This window comes from Puma concolor, chromosome A3, assembly GCF_028749965.1.
Source record: "Puma concolor isolate L17-30 chromosome A3, mPumCon1.1.hap2, whole genome shotgun sequence".
Classification (NCBI taxonomy): domain Eukaryota; kingdom Metazoa; phylum Chordata; class Mammalia; order Carnivora; family Felidae; genus Puma; species Puma concolor.
Genome location: NC_141669.1, coordinates 7,967,416 through 7,979,982, shown reverse-complemented (window position 1 = coordinate 7,979,982; position 12,567 = coordinate 7,967,416). Strand labels below are relative to the sequence as shown.

General features: G+C 45.9%; 1 protein-coding gene across 1 annotated transcript in view; it reads left to right on the top strand.

Annotated features, from left to right (window-relative positions):
* Positions 1-12,567, top strand: part of NOL10 (nucleolar protein 10) — a 90,562-nt gene that overhangs the window by 33,680 nt on the left and 44,315 nt on the right. The gene's annotated exons all lie outside the window — the stretch shown is intronic.

The following is a 12,567-nucleotide window of genomic DNA, read 5'->3' as shown; positions in this document are numbered from 1 at the left end:
GAGGACGGGAGGGGTGAGGAGTGTTCCAGAGCAAGACTTTAGGGACGTGAATTCTGTAACTGCTGGCAGCCTCCATTTCGGAACGTTCTTCATATTTACTGTGGTTCTTTTGAAATAGCTTAACGGTGTATGTATTTCCCCCAAAAAAGTATTCTGGTGGATGTCAACTTTTTGTGGTTTCAGGAAACCGGTAAGTTGTTGAAAGCACTTTGAGGTACTCTTGGTTGTTAGTGAAACAGGCCATTCCAGCGGCAAACTTGTCTAAGTTGTCCTTCGTTCCATTTTCCCTGGTTGCTCAGACGCTGCTTCTGTCTTCCTGTCAGTTTATCCCTCTTTCCTTGTCTTCGTGTGGTCAGGGAATACATTCATCGATTGCATCAACTGTGCGTCCGGCCCCATCTAGACGCTGGCAGTGTCACGGGGTGTGGAGCGCTGTCCCCTCCCTCAAGCAGTCCCTTGGCAGGGAATGAAGAGAGGCAGTCCAGCGTGAGGGACGCCGTAACGGGACGAAGGAGGGTGCTCTGGGGCTCGGGAGGGGAGGCGCACCACCCAGCCTGGGGCTGGGAGCTGACGGGGGGCACAGAGGGTACCGAGAAACCTGCCCGCGGGGCGGACTTCCCAGGAGAGACCTGGGGAATGGTGACGTCCACGGGAAGGAGAGGGTGGGGTGCAGAGTGCGAGAGAGGTCTTGGAAGTGGAGGGAACGCTGTGCAGACATCAGGGAGAAAGTCCCCCACGTGGCCGAGCCACAGAGAGAGAGGGGTCGGGGTCAGGAGCCCGGGGGCGCGGCGTCTGGTAAGCCCGGTGGGCGTGTCGGCGGGGAGTCCTAGACAGGCATTAAGTGGGGGAGTGATGGGATCAGATTTGCATCTGGGGAGGATTATCTTGGCTGCCACTAGGACAGTGGCTTAGACAGGGTCTAGTAAGATGACACCATAGCCACGTGCAGGAGCGACGACGGTGCCCGCGTTACCTGGGCCGGGCTTCCCTTCTCAGGGGTCGCAGCCTTTTGGGTTCTGGGATCTGAGAGGAGTCTGAACAGGCAGGCGGTCATTTCAGAGGCTTGTTGTCCTTGCGTTGCCGCACGGCGTGTCTCAGAGGTGTCTGCTGACGAGGGCTCGTGTAGATCACAAGAGATGCCTTGCCTGGGTCCCGCGTGACGTCGTCTTCCAGACAGAATAACATCCGCTCAGCCCCTAAACCTTACTTCTCGTCCCGAGAGAGGTCCTCTTTGGAGTGCTTACTGTGCTTTGGCCTTTAGCACTTGCCCGGAAGGTGTTGATGTCCCGTATACTAGAGGCATTTCCGTGTCAACTGTATGGAGACTCAACCAGTGGAGGGGGACAGAGGTCTAAGACGGAGCATGGATGGCTGCATCAGGAGGCCTGCAGAAAGGGTCAGGAGCTGCAGGCCGCAGAGCCCTTTAGTGTAGACGCAGGAGGGGCGGTCCTGAGCGCTCGTGCAGTAAGACCACCTTCCTGGTTTGTGCGCCGCTGGGGGCGGTGGGGAAGAATTGGAAGATAGCGCGTAGCAATTGACGGGACGTAGGGAGTCAGGAAGAGGGAAAAGCGAAGACGGCAGCCCTGTTTCTGCTTGGGTAAGTGTGTAGATGAGGAAAAGGTTGGGGGATATTAAAAATTATTCTCCCTTTGAGGGGGGCGCCCGGGTGGCTCAGTCAGTTTAGCGTCCGACTCTTGGTTCTGGCTCAGATCGTGATCCACGGTTCATGAGTTCGAGCCCCCACGTCAGGCTGTGTACTGACAGTGCAGAGCCTGCTTGGGATTCTCTCTTTCCCTCTGCCCCTCCCTTGCTCATGTACGCACGCTCTCTTTTCCTCTGTCTCTGAAAATAAACTTAAAATTATTTTCCCCTTGGTACGTGTTGTATGCTTTATAAAGTGATCTTTAAAAGGAACGGCGCACCGTTTTTTTTTTTTTTATTAGACAATGAATGAATGTTTCTATTTATGCTAAGTGTTTTACAAAGTATAAGGAAGTAACAACCACCCATTCTCTCTTTGTAATATTATAAATGTTGGTAATATTGAGATGCAATAACTTTTAGTTATGATGCTATTGGTGTGAAGTCCTATTTTATATAAACATCTGCATCCTGGTTTCTTGAATTCACTTCAGAAGTATTAATTCCAAGGCATTAAAATTACCTACAACATTTTGAGTTGTCTCCATTGTTTTTCCTTTTACTTTAATTGCAGCGTAGTTAACACACTGTTACATTAGTTTCAGGTGGACAGTATAGTGATTCAGCAGTTTCACACATTATACTCCGTGTTCATCACAAGTGTACCCTCAGTCCCCTTCACCTGTTTCACCCATCCCCTCCACCCCTCCGGCCCCGTCATCTCCACTGTTTTTCATTGCCTGGCCTGTGACATTTGTATCGTCTTAGAACTAGAGGAGACCCATTATTCACTTCTCTGTACCTCATTCTTGGGGTGGGCTTTTCTGTTCCAAGTAACGGGGGTTTTAATTAGCTTGAATGATAGGGGCCAGTACCAACGAGGGGGTGAGAAACTGCCTTCTTGACAAATGTTAGTCTCTCTTCTAAGAGCTTTTTAGTTTCAGCTTTGTAACGCAGAGTTAACAGAAGCCAGGAAAAAGCCCGTAGGGACCATCCGCTCAGGGTGACCGCAGTGACAGCGGGTGCACGTCCTTCTTGCGCAGCTAAGCTCAGTGCTGGGACTTGTACTTGGCGCTCCTTCCCGACCTGCCTTTCTACCCTGCGCTGCCTGGTGTTTTACAGCGCCCTTGTCTTCACTTGGAAGATTCCGTCAGGGCAGGGAGAGAGCCCAGGGGTCTGAAAGCCTGCCATTTGTCATAAGGTTTTATCAGATTTACCAAACTGATCTTTGGCACAATGGTTTGAGGCCTATAAAAGCGGGGAAGTGTGTTTTTAATATATGATTCATGCCAAATTTAGGAGGTTTGGATTGCGATTCGTATTAATATCTTATAATAAATCAGGTATGAAAGCTCTTTTCCCCCGCTTTGGGCCTGTACTAAAAAGGAAGGCAGGTTAATGTTCTCTTAGCTTGTTAAGTTTTGCGTTTCTATCTGATACCATCTTTCTTGAATACTTGAAATCTTTATAGATTAAATGTAATTCCCGGTGTATACGCTGTGCCACATACAGAGCCCCTCAAGCAACTAATCTTTTACGGCCAAGGTTCCTGCAGTTCCTTCCCCATTTTCTTAGTATACCCCTTTCTTCCCTCTCAGAGGCCAGGAAGTATTATTTTGCTTGTTTGTTTGCATTTTAAATTCCAGGGTCTAATTCAACTGCAGCTCCTGAGACTAATGCCAGGAATAGTTTTTCAGGTTTGGTTTTCCCCTGAAATGGAATTTAATCTTAGGGTAGTTCTTTATAATTAAGCCTTTGGCCTCTGTGTAGACTCTAGAGGGAATCCGAGTCTCCTGTGGCACCCCTCCCGAAACCCAGCCAGTGTGGTTAATATTGTTTCTGTTGGAAATGACCCTGAGTTCCAAGCTCCCACTGTGTTAGGAGCTCCTGAAACCCCTCACGCCTGAATAGTTGATTACTTGTAAGCTCGAGGATATATATATGGATGTGTAATCTTGAGGGAAAATGTAAGGGGAGGACACGTTATTATTTGTTCAGGAAGCTATGTGATTTAGAAGAATAAACGCCAAAAATGTAATTTTTAAAGCATGCAAATTGAAGCCACTATAAAGATTATACGCAATGTCACCGAACCCAGCAGTCAGTATTGGCGGTTAGGTATTTTATTTTAAAACATTTCCTTAGGAAAAAAGATAACTCTATTGTTTTTATGGAAATGTTTTTACTATCTGTAAAAAATCGACCAAGCATTAAACATTTTAAGTTTCACTACTTATTTAACTTAAAATTGTGTTTTCAGTTTGGAAAGTATTTTGGAGCCCCGTTACCTGAAAATGTGGCAGAGCGAAAACACAAAGGACTATATTTAACCTGCATTAGCACTTGTATTTTTGCTGGGAAATAGCGCTGGAATTTATCCAGCGTAACGCATAAGCCCACAAAACTCTGTCTTTGCGAAGAGAGATAACGAGGTGTTGAGAATCTTAAACGCTCAAGAGTGCTTGCTTCACTTGCGTACAAACCACGCACGCACGTCCTCACCAAGGCATGTAAATAAAGCCCAAGGAAATGCAGACGTTTTTGAGCAGCCGAACGTTGTGAAATGTAATAAAAGGCTCAGACTAAGGAAAGAAGGTCTCTTCGCTTCAGCGAGTTGTCACTCTCAGCTGCGCAAAGGTCTGTTGCAGGGCCAAGGGCTTCTGATACCGTCCCTGGGTTCACTTGCTCCTGTCTTCGTAAGGGTTTGGTCGCTGGTTTGGGTCACACGTCCGTGCGGTGGTCCTCAGAGACACAGTCAGGAAGTGCCACGTGGTTTGCGGGGGCGGTCGGGGGGGTGCTTTGGAAACAACCCGTCGCCTCCGGAAGTCGGTTTTAGGAAGCGGCATGAAACATTTTGTAGTCGCCATATGGATACTTGCATTTGGGCACACTTGGTGTGTTGCTCAAGAATTAAACATGGGTGTAATTTTCTCATCAGTGTTTTCGTTCTCTAGGGGCTTTTGTGACCAAGACCAAAAAATTCAGTTGCAAATAATCTTGCCTGCTCTCGTCTGTGGCAAATTGGATTTTTAGCCTATTTCTGAACTCAGCCACTTTGTCAGACTGTTGTAGAGGCATTTCCGGATACTTGTTCATCGCTACCTGGCTACTCTCAGATACAGCAGCATCTTTCTTTAAGGCCAGTATTTCAAATATTACTGCTCTGGGGCGCTTTGGCATAATTTTCCAGAAGACTTTAAGAGCATAGCCATAGAGTGCTTTCTAACAATTAGTCCTTACCTCCACCTCTTAAGAATGTAACAAATTTTTGTCAGCTATCCAAATTATAAATAAGTTATTTTACAACGGACTTGACCGTGTCTGAAAAGTAAATGCCTAAAAGTCTTAGATGGGTGGCCCTTTGCTCTTTTGCCTGTTAGTATTTTTATCATTTCCTGTATGATAAAAGTAAACGGAGGAGACCGACCAGTGGTTCTGTTTATTCAGCAAGGATACATCTTGTATGTGCTTGGAACCAGGAATGTGTTGGTGAGTGAAACCACCTTCCTGTCCTGCCTTTGTGAGTTCACGATCTGGGGGAAGATGATGGTAAACAAATGTGTAGCCAAATGCTGTGAAGGAAAGGATTGGGGTGCAGTGACAGGAATATGCTCCGGGATGGGGGGTGGTCAGAGGATCAGACCGCAATTATCAGTCTCCATTTTACATAAATATTTTATGTCTCCTTTTTTTTTTTTTTAAACGCTTGTTTATTTTTGAGAGCAAGAGAGAGACAGAGTGCGAGCAGGGGGAGGGGCAAAGAGAGGGGGAGACACAGAATCCGAAGCAGGCTCCGAGCCATCAGCACAGAGCTCAACGTGAGGCTTAAACTCATGAACCATGAGATCATGACCTGAGCCGAAGTCAGATGCTTAACCGACTAAGCCACCCAGGCACCCCATTATGTCTCCTTTCTCCTTTCTGTATAGATGTTCTCTTCCTGGTTTAATCTTAAAGTTTAGGGTTAAAGACTTGGTCTTCTTTTTGTCTCATGATCACAGCACATATCTGCGGGCAAAATGGTGAATGACAGATCTGTTGCATGATCTCTAGAAACAAAGTGAACAGTAGAGTGAATCTGGGCCAACCGAGAAAGTGATGCTTTTCCAGGAGAGCCAGCTGTACGAATAGTCAGGTGCCCTTGCTTCCTTAATATGTGTATCACACACAGATCGCTTAACTTAATCTCTAAATAACACTTGGCACAGCTGACCAGTCCTCTTTGAAACACTACCTTGGCTTCTAGAACACTGTATTCTCTTGGTTTTCTCAGTCTTAGTTGGTTGCTCCTTCTGTGTGCGGTCAGGGCTCGGGCCTTACCTCTCTCTTCCTAACCTCCAAATCTTAGTGTACCCAGGAGTTTAGTCCTTGTCGCTTCTGTTTACATTCTTTCCCAAGGAGCTCATATGTCCCTAGGCTTTCTCTGACACCTGTGGGTTGATCACTTCTGAATTGCCATCTAAGTCTTTCCTTCTCGGAGCTGTAGTTAAATATCCACTAACCTACGTGGGTTCTCCACTTGGAGCTCTAACAGGCACATATATTTAATAGGTCCGCAGTGGAATTCTTGATCCCAGCTCCCCACCCTCACCCCACACCTGCCAGGTGTTCCTGCTTCGGCAGAGGAATCACCATTCAGCCAGTTATCCGGGCCCAGAGTGCAGGAGCCAGGAGCCATCCTTCTCCCCACCCCTTTCCACTCGCGCTCCCTCCTCCATCTGTCTGCAGGCCACATCTACTCTGCTCCTGGTGGTTCAAACCCAGCCATTTCCCAGTGCTTTGGTTCCCGTGCTCTCATCTGGATTGCCAGAATGGCCTCTTCACTGCTCTTTTTTTCTTCTCTCTCTTGCAGTCTGTTTTCCATATAACAGCCCGAGTGATTTAAATATAAAAATAAAGACAAAACAAATGTAAATTGGATGATAACACTCTACCGGCGTAACACCTTCCAAAGGCTTATCACTCTGCTTGGCATAAGCCCTTTCATGACTTAAAATGACCTACATGCAGAAAAAGGCTAAAAATCCAGAGTCTCCATTTTCTCTCACCCATCGGAGAATAGAGATCCCTGTAACCCATTAATCCGTTTATGGAGGTCACCAAATCCCCAGCCATTGTTGCCACCAAGGGGGAGTAACATAAATGAACCAAAACCGATACGTCAAGTTGGTAGACAGGAAAATTAAAATTAGAAAAGCAGAGTTCTGCTGTACACCCCCCCCCCCCCCGAGCTTCACCTCTGGGGGCCAAGGGGAAAGCTGTGCTCGAACCTAAGCAGCCCACGTGAGGGGCACTTCTCGGGCTGTCGGGGTGTGCCTGGCCGTCAGGTGAATCCGTTGCGCTTCTTGATGAGACCTCCGAAACTTAAAAGATCATTTCAGGGGCGCCTGGGTGGCGCAGTCGGTTGGCGTCCGACTTCAGCCAGGTCACGGTCTCGCGGTCCGTGAGTTCGAGCCCCGCGTCGGGCTCTGGGCTGATGGCTCAGAGCCTGGAGCCTGTTTCCGATTCTGTGTCTCCCTCTGTCTTTGCCCCTCCCCCGTTCATGCTCTGTCTCTCTCTGTCCCAAAAATAAATAAACGTTGAAAAAAAAAAAAAATTAAAAAAAAAAAAAAAAAAAAAAAAGATCATTTCAGAAAAACGTGAAATCATGACTCTCACGTAGATGCCAGATAAACGTGTTAAAATATTTTACTTAGCCTGTTAATTAAACGAGGGAACCAGACCCAGTTACACCAGATCAAAGGAGGAGTCTAAAAAAAAGCACAGATCCACGTGGAATAAAGTTGCGTTGAGTTGGGTGCGTGCAGGTGGACACAGATCGGATTTGTCAGAGGTGTGGAGGGTCAATCGTCCGGGACAGAACTCACGCGCAAGTCTGGTATTTTGCATTGCTGCCAGTTACCTCCATTTACGGACTTGGAAGACAGATTCCAGAAAATCAGAATCACATCAGCTCGAAGGGGTTTGGCAAACTAAACGCCAGCACCTGCTTTTGTAAATAGTTTTGTTGGAACACAGCACACCCATTGGTGTACGTGTTGTCCTCGGCAGCTTTCGGACTAAAATGGCAGAGCTGAGCAGCTGACACAGAGGCCGTGTGCCCCACAAGCCCTGTAATAACGTACCAGGCCCAGAAAAAGTCTGCTGGCCCCTGCTTTAGGCAGTGCTATAGTTTTCCATGAACACATATTTTCCCGACACTTATTTATCTACTTCAAATATTTATGTATGTCTTTCCTCCTCCTGATACAAAGCGTGGGTTTCGGGGGCACATTTTGGCCTTTTCACTGCTACACTCCCAGCACCTAAAGGAGCGCCTGTTTGTTACACGGTAGGCATCCAGGTAGCACGCGGTGAAAAATTAATAAAACTAAGATGTGGGAGAGTAACCCGATGACTGTGATTTGGAGAATCTTAGATAATGATTGTCAGCTTCCACAGTGGCTGGTTGGCAATGCTAATTTTTAGCTGTTCTACCAAAGTCACATTTTCCATTTGCCTTTTGCTGCTACCACTATTGAATGACAAAAGTACAAAAAGAAGAACATGGCTTCTAAGTGCCAGAGTGTAATTTTTATACAGTAGGATAAGGATCAGTTCCTTTGCTCTGACAGTGCATTCTAATCAGCCAGATCAGAACATCTTGGAGTGATGCAATCTTTGTATTTGGGAGTACTGACAGATTTATAAAAGTAATACCCTGTCCAGAAGGTTTAATGGTGATGCTGTTAAGAGGATAAAGTCTTTCCTAGAAGAATACAAAAGGAAAATATGAAGGTAAGGGCATTTAGCTTTTGTTGGACCCTTTTTGAAATTTGTGCAGAAGTTGGCTTTTCATCTGGGTAAGGAACACTTATCTGTTTTAAAGATTGGAAACGGTGCCTTTGTTTTTCTTCCTGTGCATGCCTGTGCTTTGAAGTAGGAGTTGGCTGAAAGTGCTCTGCAGGCTCCTAAGACGTGGGTTTGAATCTGGACCACGATTGGTCCGGTGGATCCATTTCAGTTCCAGGCCAACACTGAAAGCCCTTTTGTGTCCACTGATTGGATATTTGGAAATTCCCCAGATGTGAGATCTGTCTGGCCACCTGGTGTATGGTGAAATGGCCTTGAATATACTGGTGTCCAAGTATAGCCCTCAAAGTGGCAAATCACATTTTCACCTAAAACGCTCATTCAAGGAGAGGGCTGTTAGACACAGCGACAGAAGTAGATTTTGTTAGAAATTCCGGTCTCAGAATGCCAGTAGCAACATACTGTCTTGGTTTAGGGAGGTAGTGCCAGATGCAGAGAAAACCATCCCCCCGGGGAATTTGCTAGCACACAGAGGATGTACAAGACAGAACGTAAACAAGTAGTTGCTGAATTGTTTCCTCACTAAAGGAATTTTCAGCGTGCTGTAAAGGAAAAGGGGAAGCTTTTGAAGCACAGAACACGAGAGAAGGAAGGAACTTGGGGGTCAGCTGGTCCAACTCCTTAATTTATAGCTGAGGAATCAAGTTATTTGTCCAAGGTCAAATGACAAGTCGGTGGGCAGGGCTGGCTCTACAAGGCATGTCTTTGGTCCGCGTTACAGAGTGGAAAGACATCAGATTTTGTAATTAGTCTCACCTGACTCTGAATACCAGCTTCGTCACTTAAAAATGTGGTGACCTTGAGGGAGTTACTTACCCCGTCTGAGCCTTAGTTTCAGGAACTGCGGAAGGGGAATGAGGTAAGGCGGTCGTGTGGAATAGATTTATCACGTCATTCATCACAGTGGCAGGCACGTAACAGATGTCCAGTTGATGATGACTGTTACAGCTTTCCTACAGCAGCAGAATTCAAGGAGCCCAGTGGCAGAGAGTATCTGGCATTATGTGGCCTTCCTGTTGCTTTTGGAAGGAATGTGCTTTGAGCAAAACAGAGATACACTGAAAGGTTTGCGACAAAACCGTTAAGTACAGACTAGGAAAACGAGTTCAGAAATATGGCTTGGTAGGGTTCGGTCTGTTACAGATCATATAAAATGCAGGCTGAGAAAGAGCATTTGAATGCCATGAGGTTTGCTGCTGTTGAAACAAAGCAAGGGGCGCCCGGATGGCTCAGTCGGTTAAGGGTGCGACTTCGGCTCAGGTCATGATCTTGGCAGTTCGTGAGTTCGAGCCCCGAGCCGGGCTCTGTGCTGACAGCTCGGAGCCCGGAGCCTGCTTTGGATTCTGTGTCTCCCTGTCTCTCTGACCCTCCCCTGCTCACGCTGTGTCTCTGTCTCTCAAGAATGAATAAATGTTAAAACAGAGAAACAGAAAGCAGTGATGAAATCTGGTTGCTAAAATAAGAACTCTGATTTTTAAAAACTGAAGTCCATTTCCCTTCCATTTTATCATCAAAGCATGCTCTTTATAGAAAATGGCAAATAGGGGCGCCTGGGTGGCTCGGTTGGTTGAGCGTCTGACTTCGGCTCAAGTCGTGATCTCACAGTTTGTGGGGTCGAGCCCCAACGTTGGGCTTTGTGCTGCTGATAACGCGGAGCCTGCTTCGGATTCTGTCTCCTCTCTCTGCCCCTCCCCGACTCACTCTCAAAAATAAACAAATGTTAAAAAAATTAAAGAACAAGAAAATGGCAAGTAAAGATAAGTAGAAAGCTCAAACACCTTTCCACCACCCAAACACAAACACGTTAACGTTTTACTGTATTTTCCCCATTGTTTTAATCTGAAACATTGTTTCTGTGGTCTCATATCTTGCTTTCTCCCCACGTCAATATAAACTCCTGGAGATGAGTAAAAAGTGGGTTTTGTGTGTGAATATAAGAAATAATATAGAGCTATTTTTAAAAATGTTGAGATATCAGAAAAGTGAAAAGAACACTCATAGCCTCACTAGTCAGACATTCTTGCTAACATTTTGTTATATTTTCTTTGTATTTGGGAATATTTTAGTGGCCATCGATTAGGTTTATAGCACAGTCCTATAATTAAGTTCACTTGGCTTACATAAATATAAATGGAAGTCCTGTGACGTGCGGAGGGCTAGTGTGATAGAGCACACGGTGTCACTTACGTGGCGGCTCATTCCGTGTGGTGGATGCATGTCCTGGACCGAACTGCACGGGGGAAGAGCCTTTTGTCAACTAAGAAAATTCAGTCCTAATCCCTAAGGGGTCCACTGTATGTGATCAGTCAGTTCCCTTCTGTGCACTGAGGAAGGTACTGGTTCTGTGTCATTCTTGGGAGAATAGAGAAAGTAGTGTCTATTTTTCATGTCACGTGGTTGAGATGAACGACGCTGTTGGCAAAAGGCTGCTTGAGTCTGTCATTGGCCGCAAAAGAGGTTTCCCCGGGTATCTCTCATGGTGCTGCCACGCTGAGTGTGATCCTGATAATTGGAGGTACGGGGTTTGGGGCATGACGAGGCCACTAGATGCAGGTCACGCATTGTATCTGCCCTGTCCCAACACTGAGAAAAATGTGCTCTTTCACTTACTGAAGGGTATCCCAAAGGGATTTTCAAATTCTTATTTCTGCTCGTACTCCGTTTAGTCTTACCTGCTTGATGTTAGAGCCTGATCTCCATATAAGAGGTTAAACCAATGAAATTGAACTTCAGAAATATTACCATGCAGTGGATGGAGTGAGAGAAGGGAAAAGATTTTGAAAACACAGTTAGCAAGTTCAGGATGGGCAAGAGGGCTTAGCAGCAGCCTCAGTGGAAAAGAGGTCTGGGAATTCTCTCCAGCTGTAAGTCCGAGGGACGGGTGTTAAGCAGAATGTTGGCCGTGACTCCACATGTGAATGGGGCAGAGAAGGACAAGGAGGAGCAACGAAGGGGTGATCTGGGGCCTCTTCATGTGGGAATGTTCATTGAGAAATCTTTTGCAGGCTGAGGGTCAGAGCAAGCTCAGAAGAGAGTACAGGAATCGTGTTGTCATGCACATGCAGAGAAGGCGTGTTTTTAGGATGTAGGCAAAGAGGAAGATCATGGAAGAAAGGCACGTGTGTGAGGCAGAGGAAATGGTGGGGTGTCGGACTGCAGGAGAAAATGTCTATGACTCAGAGTATGGGAAGAGCTGTCGGAATGTGGGGGGAAGTGCAAAGAAGAAAACGACAAAGTTGAAGGAAAAACACCGTTCATTGTACACTGAGTTCAGTTTTCAGATCAAGATGCATGTTTTTTAGATGTCTTGATTCATAATAATGCAAATGGAACATATATTTAATTTTGTTCTCCAAGAAAAGCATTTTAAAGATAGAGCTAAGCCTTTAAGATCTAGAAGGGTAAGGTATCTTACGAAAAATAAAAGGCCTAATTTTATGGAGAAAAAAATGTGAGGCACATATAGGTTAGTGGAAGGGTTAGATCCAAAGCGTGTGTATTTTCATTACCTTTTCCCGGTGAACAAAAGGGGAGGGATGCAGCACGGATGCCCCCTTTACTGGGGGGTGAATTTCCTTTCCAACCCAAGTTTACAGCAAATCTGTCATAATTGAACTTCATCTTATGCATGAAATTGTTTTATAAGGCGTGGTATGCTGTCTGTAACTTTTCCGTTATATATTCGTGACTATGAAATGGGAAATAAAAGTCAGGCAGCTGGCTAATAAGGTATTCTGTTCTAATACAGACAAGTTGTTTGCGTCTTTATGACAGGGAAGTGTGGGCTTCCTATTTTAATCTGAACACTTTCAGGCAGCAACATAGTATCTGAGGCATTTTCCCCGACAATGGAAACCCTCCAAATCATTTCCATTTTTGATGACAACTTATTTGGTCGTAAGAATGGCAGACCTGTGGGAAGCATTAACGTGCATCACTCGGGAAGTCCTCTTCCGAGCATCCCGTCACATTTGCAGAAGTTAATTGCAGTTCTGGTTAGGTTAAATGCATGTCATTTTCATGTGGAGGTACTTGATGTGCACGTGACATATGCTTTATTATGTTAATACGTCA